This window comes from Silene latifolia, chromosome 9, assembly GCF_048544455.1.
Source record: "Silene latifolia isolate original U9 population chromosome 9, ASM4854445v1, whole genome shotgun sequence".
In the NCBI taxonomy this organism is placed as follows: domain Eukaryota; kingdom Viridiplantae; phylum Streptophyta; class Magnoliopsida; order Caryophyllales; family Caryophyllaceae; genus Silene; species Silene latifolia.
Window position 1 is genome coordinate 78377973 of NC_133534.1, and position 12377 is coordinate 78390349.

Consider the following 12377-nt stretch of genomic DNA (forward strand, 5'->3'; position numbering starts at 1 on the left):
CAGCAACAATTTCAAGGTTCTGATATTTCTGAATTGAAAAACATGGTTTAGAATTTGTCGGGTTTGCTGCAAAAGGAGTCTCTATCTAGAGAGACTTCTACAAAAATGTTGGCGAGTCAAATTGCCCAATTGGCAAGCAAAAGTGCAACTAGAGCTCCGGGGCATTTAGTATCGCAGCCGGATCAAAAAGAGAATCTAAATGCGATTACTTTGAGGAGTGGGTCTACCCTTGATGGGCCCACTATGGTCGAAGATGTTACTGGAAAAGATGAGGCGGAACCGAGTAAGAAAAAGGCTGGAATGAACAGTAGCAAGAAAAAGACGATCAGCAGGTATATCAGTCGATTGACTGACACACCTGGTCGATCGACCAATTCGGGTAACAGTGAAGTTTCTGGTCCTTCGGAAGCCAGTCGATCGACTGACCTACATGGTCGATCGACTGAAGATACGTCTGAACGTGGACCTTTTCGTCCTCCAATGCCAGATGACTTGAGGGACTACTTATTTCGGGGTACGACGACTCCGAAATTATTGAGGCAAGATCGAAATGCTGATGGGTCAGTTCCGGTTCAAAAGTATGACCCTACGACGGTTAATGGTTCATTACTGAGACGGTATGAAGAAGGTTCGAGCTACAACAAGGACAAAGTAGTGGATTTTCAGCCTGAATCCACTGATGCCGGTATGAGAGACCTAGAGGAGAGGGCTAAGTTGCTTCTTACATCCCCTTATCCGGAGAGATTGGTGCCGACAAAGGAACAGGTATCGTTTAACAAGTTTGAAAATATTATTCGTAGTTTAAATGTGCAAGTTCCTTTTTTAGAATTAGTTAATCAAGTGCATGCCTATATGAAATTTATGAAGCAGTTGTTGTCTAAAAAGAAGTCACTTGATACTGTGTAATATGTCGCACTAACTGAGGAATCATGTTCCTATTTGACTCATACTGCACCTCATAAGCTAGAAGACCCAGGTAGTTTTTCAGTCCCATGTAATATTGGCACCTTTTCTATTGAGAAGGCATTGTGTGACCTATGCGCCAGTATTAGTGTTATGCCTTTGAGTCTTGCTAAGAAATTGAAATTGACTAGGTTTGCAATTACAAACATGACAGTGCAGATGGTTGATCGTTCTGTGGTCCAGCCTATAGGAGTCTTAGAGAACATTCCTGTGCAAATATGAAAGTTCTTTTTCCCAGTTGACTTCGTTGTGCTAGATATACCCGAGGATGCTCACATTCCTATCATTTTGGGTAGACCATTTCTGCACACTGCTGGTGCAGTTATAGATGTTGGCTCAGAGACATTGACCTTTAAGGTAGGAAAACAGTCCATTGTTTTTGCCCAGACCTATAAGAAGAAGGACGCTATGTACCCAGTAACTTGCAATGTAGTTAAATCTTATGTTGTGTTGCCGGATATGCCTGTCCCTATGCCTAATTCTGCTATAACGCCTCCGTCCCAGATTGGAGCACATTGGAGGAAGATCCTTCTGTTTTGACTATTGCAGGAGCTGGTTTGGGGAATTTAGAGCCGAATGTTGCTCCAGTTGTGAGAGAGCCTATTGTGCAGAGAGGCGGTCTAGGGTGTCTGAGCTATGCAACTGATGAGGAGCCAGATGAGGAGCCAGTCAAAGTGACGAAGTCCGATTCGGATTTTGATGAGCCAGACGAGGTCATTGATTGTGAAGATGTTCGAAATGTTGATCCGTTGAGTTCTGCGGATATTGGAGTTGTTAGGAGTGCAGCTGAGAAGATGACCAATGTAGAGGCTACTTCTTGTAGCCAGAAGCCGAGCAAGTGGGCCATTCTGTGGCCATTCTTGATCAACTATTAGTTGATTAAGACTTTCTTTTAAAAAAAAAAAAAACTTTATTGGTTTTGTTAGACTTTTTATTGCTTTGGTGTGCGCGAGACTTCGTTTTTTTTAAGTTTGCTTAGGATTTAAAGACTTTAGACTGTTACTTTGGGTTTTGCGCAATTTTGGGCGCGTTATTATGTGTATTTGAAGGTCCACAGACCATATTAGCTCAATTTATTGAGCTAATTCGAAGAAATCAGAAACTTACAGCAGGTATCTCAGTCGATCGACTAGCTTGTGTGGTCGATCGACTGTGCTGCGACTCCAGGGGCTTCTGTTCCTGTCACCCTGGTCGATCGACTGGCTGGTATGGTCGATCGACCGCCTTCGCTGCTGTACCTGTTCACGACCATTCCCCTGTTGTGTTTGGTCGAATTGCGGAGTTGAGGGAGTCTTTTCTCGACTTTACTCTCCGATTCATTTCTGGTTTCTTCTGTTTTCTTACTTGGCACATTATTTTGCGTTTCGTAAATTGCTTTCTCGGAATTAGGCGCGGTACTTTTGTTTCTTTTCAGGTACCTACGGTAGCACTGCTAGCTACTGAAACCTCCTAGCTCACGCGGGTTTGGGGAGGTTTCCTTTAAAGCGCTTAAAATCTTGTGAGTATTCCGAGTTTAGCTTCATGTTTTGCTTGCTTAATTTATCGCAAATCCCCATTTCCTTTCGCTTCTTTATACTATGATTTTGCACAATGAGGGCATTGTGTGATTTGGTTTGGGGAAGGGTTTTGCGTTGCATTTATTCTGTTTTGCATTCACGTTTATTGCATTTCTGCTTGCATTGTATTTATTTTCCTCTTATATACAGAAAATCCAAAAATTGAAAAAATTGAAAAATTTCAAAAATCCAAAAAATGCATATTTATTTTAGCATATAGGTTGAGTCGGAACGGTAGTATTTCAATGATGACATTGCATTTTCATCTGTTTATGCCTAAGCCGTGCTAAATTGACATGTTATTAGTAGAATCATTTGCATAGTCTACGAGTTTTCGTTAATTTATTCGCTGAATCTTGAGACTTGACTTAGATTTTTGGCAAACTACATTATATTATGAGTTTTAGAGCCCTATAACTGGTGACATCCATGACCAGTTCATTTAGAAATGTGAGTAGTTACTCTTTATAAGACATGTTACATCAATATGCATAAATATGAATTTATCTGCTTAATACCTGTATGCATTCGGTCTGTGGTCTGTTGACATATGTGGAAGAGGTCTCCTTTATTCATTTTGCCCATAAACTTCACATAGCCAAAAATAGCCTTTTGCCCTTTTAACTACGTCCTATATTCAGCCTGCCTTTGTCAAGCTAGTAGTATTAGTCTTTGGGAGTGTTCTTATCATTTTGGTTATATTTGCTCTTATTGAGAATGTTGGTGAAATGATTGAAGGGAAAGAAAAGAAAAGGAAAAGGAAAAAAAAATGATTCGGAAAAAAAGAGGTCAGTCAGTCGACCGTCCCACTTGGTCGATCGACTGCTTGCTGCAGTAGCGGAAGAAAATTCGAAAAATCACATGGTTGAAGTTTTGAGTAGATGGTGATTTTATTCCCATGTTTTATTATTATCATTTAGGGAATTACAGTTATTATTGGAGATTGTGAGAATTGTGCTAGTATAAGCACCGTTTTGATTTATTTTGAGTATGAAGTTGGGATGTTGTTATAATTTGGTTTTTAGTAATTACTAGCTTGGCTATAACTCTGCTTTCCCAAATTCATTTGAGACCCTTCTTACCCATACCTCACATATCCAAAATTGCCTCGGCATGTGTCATGGTCTTTTATGGTTGGAATGCATATGTACGGTTGTAGAGATTATTTTCATATTAGACTGCATGCATGTTCTTATAGGTCGTAGTTGGGTGAGTGTCATTACAAAATTACTTCTTTCTATCTTTTACATATATTCACTTGTGCATATGTGTGATATGGGCGACCCTTGAGAGTCCATAATGATAAGTCTCTATAGTTGACAGTTCAGCAATTTTAAACGACTACATAACTCGTTTGCATGATTCATATTGCTAATTGATTGTTAGTTGTTGCATTAAACTGGTTTAGGCTTTATAGTTGCATTTCGCTCTGAGATTGAACTCGTTCCATTAGGTTTTTGGAACGAGTCTAGTTCTTGCTTGGGGACAAGCAAGGGTTTGGTTTGGGGAAGTTTGATGCGTGTCCTAAATATGATGTTTTACACCCTATTTCACACGCATTTCAGAGCTCAATTATGTAGTTTATGCTACTATTTTCCCTATTTCCGTCTACTTTCGTGTTTTATGTAATATTGCAGAAATGTAAAGAATCTAGCGGAAATCGAGCCGAATCCGTCCCTAAGTGCTTGGCATAGGATTTGACATGAAGATTTGACTCGGGAAATGAACTTGGTGTGCATAGCAAGGCCTGAAAGAAAATTTGCGAGAGTTTCAGAAGCGGATTACCAGCTAACTTGGTCTATAGACTGACCTACATGGTCTATAGACTGTCAGAATGCTGAACAGTCGACTGCAGGAAGAGTAGTCAGTCGATCGACTGGTCTTAGTGGTCGATCGACCACACCACGAGACTGACGCGCAAATTAAAAGACGAGAGTTAGAAGCCCATATGTAATTAGGTTTTAGGAATAAGAATCACGCTATATTCCTATATAACGTAAACCCTATGTTTCAGAACGAGCATCAGGTTATTTTAGGGATCGAATTAATTAGGGTTCAATACACAGAAGTTGAATTTTGGATTGTTTCATTAGTCAAGATTAGTTTTCATCAATAAAGTTTTCTTTTTGCATTGGGTTTTGGTCTTTTCTCTTCAATTCTTCTTTACGGTATTCCTCTGTTCCTTTGTTCAATTTCGTTGCTTTAATTCTTCCGTAGTTTAGAATTGCTAGTTTAGATTTCCCGAAGCCAAATCCTCGTTTCATGTTAGTTATTTATTTAGTTAATTCAATTATGAATTCAATTGCTCTATTTGTTAATTTTATTGTTGTTATTATCATCATCATGAGTAGCTAAATCCTACGTGCTATGATGTAGGGGATCTGTAGGTTAGACGGTTTCGACAATAGGTAAACTATTATCGGGCTCTGGTCAATTGACTGACTACGTTGGTCGATCGACTGGGTCCGTAAGTTGGAACCAGTCGATCGACCGCCATGCATGGTTGATCGACTGCCACGTGTTAGATTAGCTTCGACTTAATTAATTTAATTGCTATATTTGACGAATCGAGTGCACGCGACTAGTTGAATGCTAAGGAATTGACCGACCCGATAGATCGGAAGACGACTAAATTAATAAGATCGAGAGATAAGTTAATTTAGGCTTTAAGTATCATTAATCAAGAACGAAAGTTAGTATTAGTGAGACTTAGGGACCCGTAGTTTTGGCCGAAAGGTTGTTATTTGTTAAATTGGACCGAGAGGACTTTTTATTTTCCCGTCTAACATGCTTAAATCAGTTTACTTAGAGTTACTGCCGTCAAAACTACAGTGAACCGACCATCTTAGTATCCTTTTAATATTTGATTTCATTTATTCTCTTTAATTGCTCATTTTTTTGCTTTAGTTTAATTTTAATTTTATTGCCCTTTAGTTATAGCTCATTCAAATCAAACCCCCCGAAACTGTTACTTTAGACTTAGATTAGACAACTTTAAATTGCTTGCCTCCTTTTGGTTCGACCCTGACTGCCACTATCTATAGTAGTAGTTTGGATTATAAATTTTATTTTTGGTACTCTACGACAGTATCAGGAGATTGGTTTAATCGGTGGCACCTAAACTATCATAATTATTTCCTAACTGTATGACTGGCTAGTTAAGATGGGATGGTATGTCTGTGTCCGTATTTTCCGTTGCAAGTATATTCTTATATAGTATTTTATTATTTTATGAGAATATTCCGTTTGTTAGTCTATTATATTTGTGTTGTATACAAACCATAACTCTTGTTCATCACATATACATTCTAAGGTTTATCGCTTCATAAACCAATGACATTCATGATTGGTTTCATTTAGGATGTGAGTAGTACTCCTTACATGACATGTAACATAAAATTGCATAAGCATGAGATTTGTCTCTTATTGCATGTATACACTCGGTTTAAGGTGGTGACATATGTGGAGAGGTGACCCTTCCTTTACGTTTTACCTATTAACCTCACATTAGCAAAATTTGTCCTGTTTTGACCTATTTATTCAACTACATTCCATATGGCCTACCCTTGTCAAGCTAGTCTTTTTGGTATATTTGGAAGTCTTATTTTGGTCAATTTGGTTGGTGTTGTGATGAATATTGGAAGGAAGGAAGAAAAAGATTAACTGAAAAAATTAAATAAGAAATTATACGAAACAAAAAGGAGAAAAATGTTATTATAAAAGATGGAAAAGTAGAAATCTCTTATTACTCCTATTCTTATCATTCCATATTACTTGAGGAGAAGAACTTGTTGATGTGAGTGAGTTTCTGCCATACTTGGCATGGTGCATCATCTGTTATGTTGGGTTGGAAAGTGGAATATGGTTACTTTTGGTTGTGATCGGTGCTAGCTTGGCTTTTACCTCCACATATCCAAATTATTTTGCCCCTTCTTACCCAATTACCTCACCTCACATTACTTTGTAAGTCCTCGGCATGTGTTTTGGACCTTGATTGGTTGGAGTGTATATGTACGGTTACTAGAGATATCTATCATGTTAGATTGCATGCATGCTTTTGTAGGCCGTAGTTAGGTGAGTGACTAATTTTCTTCTCTCCTACAAAATCTCTATTCATCATGGTTTGTATTGCACAGTCTATATTTAGAGGTTTCTTATGTTGAAATCGTTCTTATACTATAATATGTGCTTTGATTAATATTTCTTGCCTCGGTTGATATCATTCTAGTCGTTTTATGTCTGTTCTCATCTTTTCGATGATGTCAAGAGGGGGGAAGAAATTACCATGATTTAGTATCTGCCTAAGCTTGCTCCTTGTCAAGACCGATTGTCTCTTACAGTCCTTAAAGCTTCGGTATTGAATATATTTGTTTGATCTTGCGTTGATCTTTATCTATAAAGATGACGGTATTATATTGAGGGGGAACTACATACTTAGTCACAATTTTAGGAGACTTGCCATCATCAAAAAGGGGGAATTTGTTGAACCATATAGAATATATGTTTATGTTTTTATGATGTCAAGAGTGCTTTATATTCTATATACTCGTTGCGCGTAATTGTTTGTTTAGTCTTTTAGATTGGACTTACTAATCGCAAGCATTAAGGAATTGTGATGGATGTATGATGCGTTTATATTATGATCAAGCCCTCAATTAAGGATCAAGATATTACAAGATATTGAAGAATTATTCAAGCATTCAAGAGAAGATGAAGCTCATTTAAAGATTGATCAAGCTTGAATGATGAAGTAGCCTACACTCGAAGATCTCCTAACGAAGATTAGAATAGCGTAGGTGATTATCTCGTAATGGTAACGTAAGAATGGACTTCTTACATTGGTAAAGTATGGCCTCACAACTATAACATTACTTATATAAGAGCTCAATGTTATAGCTCTTCTACTATAACATTGAGATGTGAAGTTTATAAAACACACGACAAAATTGTTTTTAAATTGTTTTTGGAAAACCGTTTTAAATGTTTTAGTAAAAGTATTTATTTTACAAGGGAGCTTATTTTAATATTGAGTATGGTTCTACTATGAGCTTATAATTAGTAATTATGATTGAATCAACTTATGAGTTGAGGCATCTTGCTAATTAGGGTTTCTAGTTTCTACATACTCTATGATACCCTAAACCTAATTTATCTTACCTAGGGTTTTCGTGAAAGAGGAATGAGCTTATGAGTCTGTTGATACCCAGTATCTGCTGAGACTCCATCAAACACCCGATGATTATCGGACTACAACATGTTTTGGAATCGCGGGGTTTGATCGATAGTTTGTGAACAACTTTACGTCGGAAAACATAAAACGATTTCGAAAATAAAACATCTCAAAACATTTCAAAAATACCTGGAGTGTTTAATGCACGACGACGGGGTCACAATGACACTAACTAGAGTCAAAACCGATACCGGACCAAAAACCGACTCAAAAATTCAAATCCCGACTCCAACAACGAGTCAAACCGAGTCAACCACAAAAAACAAACCATTTCAAACCTTCTACCTTATGTTTTCCCGGATTCATGTTGGTCAAGTACCAAATATGTGACTACAAAACCTAGGATAGAACAAATCATGATTGCGTTTGTTGTGAAAGTGACAACACAACTCGAAGAACCGCGACGTGTCTCGCGCCTCTTTGAGCAGCCTAAGTGGCCACGTCGCTCAAAACTCACACAACCACTCATTCTCATTCTCTTATAAATACCCCTCAAATGCCACCCATTTGAGACTTACGCGAGTATCCGCCCGCTCTTTTCTCCCTTAAAATTCTCGACTCGACTTCTTAAGTCATAACCCGACGCGTATTTACGACCTACCGATCGTAAACACGAGCCTTACACATTGTTTGGTACCGTCATCGTGCATTAAATCACTTGACCGACCATTTCGACCACTACACCATCACTAACATTAAAACACTCTTTTTACTTACCAAAACGGTTTTAAACCGAGTTTTTTCCGATCAAACGAGTTGTTACACTTACGTCGGTCACTCGCCATAACCAAACATGTAAGTATGAGGGTGTAAAAATCCTCTTTTATTATGTTTTCATTTGTTTCATGACTATAACATGCTAAAACATGCATAACATGAACCAAAACATGGAATAAACGAGCCAAAATTGATTTTTGGTCTGAGGCAGAAGCCCCTTAGGTCGCCAACTGGCCCGCGCCTAAATGGGGTGCTCAGACCAGAGATCAACCGTGTTTGTTCTCGTCATTTCCCTTTAATCCATCTTCATATTTGTAATCGATTTTCACCATTTCAAGTATTTTCGAACCCTTTTTATTTTACTTCACTTGTTTTAACCATAAAACATTTTCACCCTTGGTTCCTCATACCATGACGGTTAAATCCGTGTTTCGGTGATAATATTTGGTTAATGACATTTAAAAGGTATTTTAAAGCCTTTTATTTCATTAATTTACATTTTCAAACAAACATATTAGTCACCAACATAAAGTCATCCTTGGTTCTACATACCATGCCGGATTTTAACCCGGGTACGATGATGAGTATCGACTAATTACATTCAAATGGACTTAAGACAATTAGTCCATAATCACTTTCAAAACGATTCATGTCAAGTTTGCCAAATCGAACCCGACACCGAATATTATCAAAATAATGATTATTATTCGAGTCTAGTTCTTAAAATCAACAAATGCGGTCTAAACGACCCCTTCAAATCAAACCGGGTTCAAATACCCATTTTCAATACGTTTTATAACGTTTTCTAAAAGGTCAGAACACGGCACATAAACCGTGTGCTAACCCGCGCCTAAACAGGCTCTTTATTTCTCATTTTCAAAACCAGAGGGAGGCCCCTTACACCGCCGGCTGGCTCGCGCCTCATATAGCCGTATGGTACAGGGCCTGTTCCCTTCCAGCATTAGTCTAGGACGATCCCGACTCCGGTCAACCCGGATATTGGACGGATCAGATGACTATTCAAAACCATATTTGCAAAATGCCTTACTAAGACAAATGGATCATGTTATGCACCATAAACCTAAAACGGTAAATGGATGTTTAATTTCCGTCTTGCATGCAAATCAATCATTAATCCAACTCGACATCTTATACTTGATACTTGGATTAAATCAACCGACTTAGAAAGCTCTCACATGTTAGGTTTAAATTATTGGATGCGCATTCATGCATTTAAACCGTTTTATCAACTTTTTCATTCAACCAACCAAGATCGATCAGTAGAGGCCGCTAACGCGGGCGGGATTGGGTGTCCGATTAAAGGGCTTCCCAATACGTACCTTCACCTCTTACTCAGAAACTTTGGATAGTGGACGACCTTATCCAGGGCGTACGAGAGTCATTCTAGAGATAGGATGCTAAAGAGGGACGATTTCCGTATCTTTAGTACCTATGTCAAACGCTACTTTGTTCTTCGATTTGACCGAGGTATAAAGTTGATTTCGAACGGGCTCCAGGTATCCCACAAATGCTTGGTGGCGACTCCGAACATCTCGAATCGTTTCAAGACCCTTACCGAGACGAAACCGACCGATCTAAAGCGATCCGGTTGATAGCATTTTTACGCCGCCGAGCGTGGCTTTCAAAAAGACCGTTGTATGTCCACAGATCGAAGTGGGCTTGCAGGTGGGCCATGTCCACAGATTGGCGACTCCGCTGGGGAAAACTAGGACACTTACGTCTTTGTGATCCCTTGATGGTGAGACTCGAACGAGGTCTTGGTTGGAATGCATTAATTAATATTACGGTCACGGTCGGGTTCCTTGTCCGGGCCCACAACCTAAACCTTTTCGACCAATTGTCTCGTCTCGTCGGCGTGAGTTTTCTCATCCCCGCGGTTCTCATCCCGATTGAGTCAAGCATACCGTTGATGTTACACATTTCTGTGTCGTCAAAGAGCTTTCATCACTTCGAGCACGAGGCTAGGGCACCCTCCTTACACATTTTGTTTGGATTGGTATCCCTCTCGCAAATCGGGGTTTGATTGCTTGGTGTGTAACCCACCCTTTTAAGCCATAACTCGTGTCAGCATAAGGCATAATATAATGAACTGCGAGTGCTTATGTGCTACTTGATCATAAGTCCTTCCGTGTCATTTTCAAACTTTCAAAATCACTCTTTTGTGCCGTTATAATGGCCATTTCAAAACTCGGTCTTTCGCCGACCGTAACACGCCTTTCTAGGCCGTCGTAATGACGATTTTTAAACCCGGTTTTGTATAACCATTTCAACACGCCTTTCTAGGCCGTCGTAATGACGATTTTCAAACCCGGTTTTGTATAACCATTTCAAATCACCTTTTTACGCCGTTATGATCGCCACGTCTAGACACGAATTTTAACCCGTTTCGCATCGATAATGGCTCTTTCAAAACCCGAGAAAAGCACACACCCTTTTCTCGAGACACTTTCGGGATCTCGAGGACCATACACGTCCCCGAGACCTCTTCAAACATTTTCAAACTCGATTTTCAAAACATACAATTTTGAATTTCAAAACCGTCTTGGGAAACAATGCACTGTTTTTCAAGTCGATTCAAGCTCAAACCGTCTTTTGAAAATAAACTTAAGGCAACCCCTTTCAACTAATCGACTTGCGGAGATTTCTATCTTCGGAAGCCATCCATTAAAGCAACAAATGAATCTTTTTGAAAATTTCTATTTTCGAAAACTTCAGTCCACCATTCCAATTCCGCCTCGTGTCTATCGAGTCGAAGCAAACGTACTTGTGGGACTTTACTTATGAGTCGTCTCACCACGAGACCCGTCCAACGGCGTCACGCCGTCATGTTGGACTCGTGTCAAAAGTTCGGTCAAACACCGTCACGTCATAAATCGAGTCAGTACCGAGGGACCACACACGGTCACCCCGTTTTGTTGAGTCTGATCTTTGTCTCGTCCTTTGCATTGTCTGAGTTCAGTCTTGGAACTGTGTCGGATTGAGTTGTAATATGAGCCGTTTTTCTGCCTCAGAGCCATGGCCCCGTCTTCAGCTTCGTCCAACAACAACAATGATAACAACAGAGATGTCACCACTGATCAACTAGCCAGCCTGCTTACCGCTCTTAAGGTCACCCTGATCGCGTCGAGACCCGTATCGACGCCCTGGAGAACAAGGAAACTGGGGAACATAATACCCCACCTCTGACTGAAACTGAGAAGAGGCTGAAACTCTTGGAAGAACAGCTCCTAGCCCGGGGTAACAATATCCATCTTGAAAACAACCGAAGGTTCGAACCTGTTGGGGACCAGTTACCTGACAACTTCACCCTGACCGATGTGCCTAAGTTCAAGGGAGTGGAGGACCCACGCAACCATATCCGTGCTTTCAAGGACTACATGGCCATTAAAGGGGTCAAACATGAACTTTTTACCCGGATCATCTCATCCTCTTTGGAGCCGATTCCTCGCCAATGGTACTACTCCCTTGATCCGAAAAACCTTACTACTTGGGATGAGATCGCAGTTGAGTTTGCAAAACAGTATGACGACAATGTCGAGATCCAGGCTAATACCCATACTCTCGAGGTGCTAACCCAGAATGACAAATAGGGGTTCACTGAGTTCCTAACCCGTTGGAGGAGGGTCAGTACTCAATTGGTCAGTAAGACAAGTGAATCAACTTTGGTAGAAAAGTTTGTCAACAATCTCCGCCCAGTTTATGCCAACCTACTGAGATATCAGAACATCAAGACTTTCCAAGATCTGCAGATTCTGGGGACGCGTATTGAGGACGACCTCCGAAAGGGTGTCTTAACCAAGTCCACTGGCAGATTTTACCAGGGATCCACCTCAACCAGATCTCGTCTTTACGGCCAGACAAACAAGATTGATGAGGTCAACCTCGTCGAA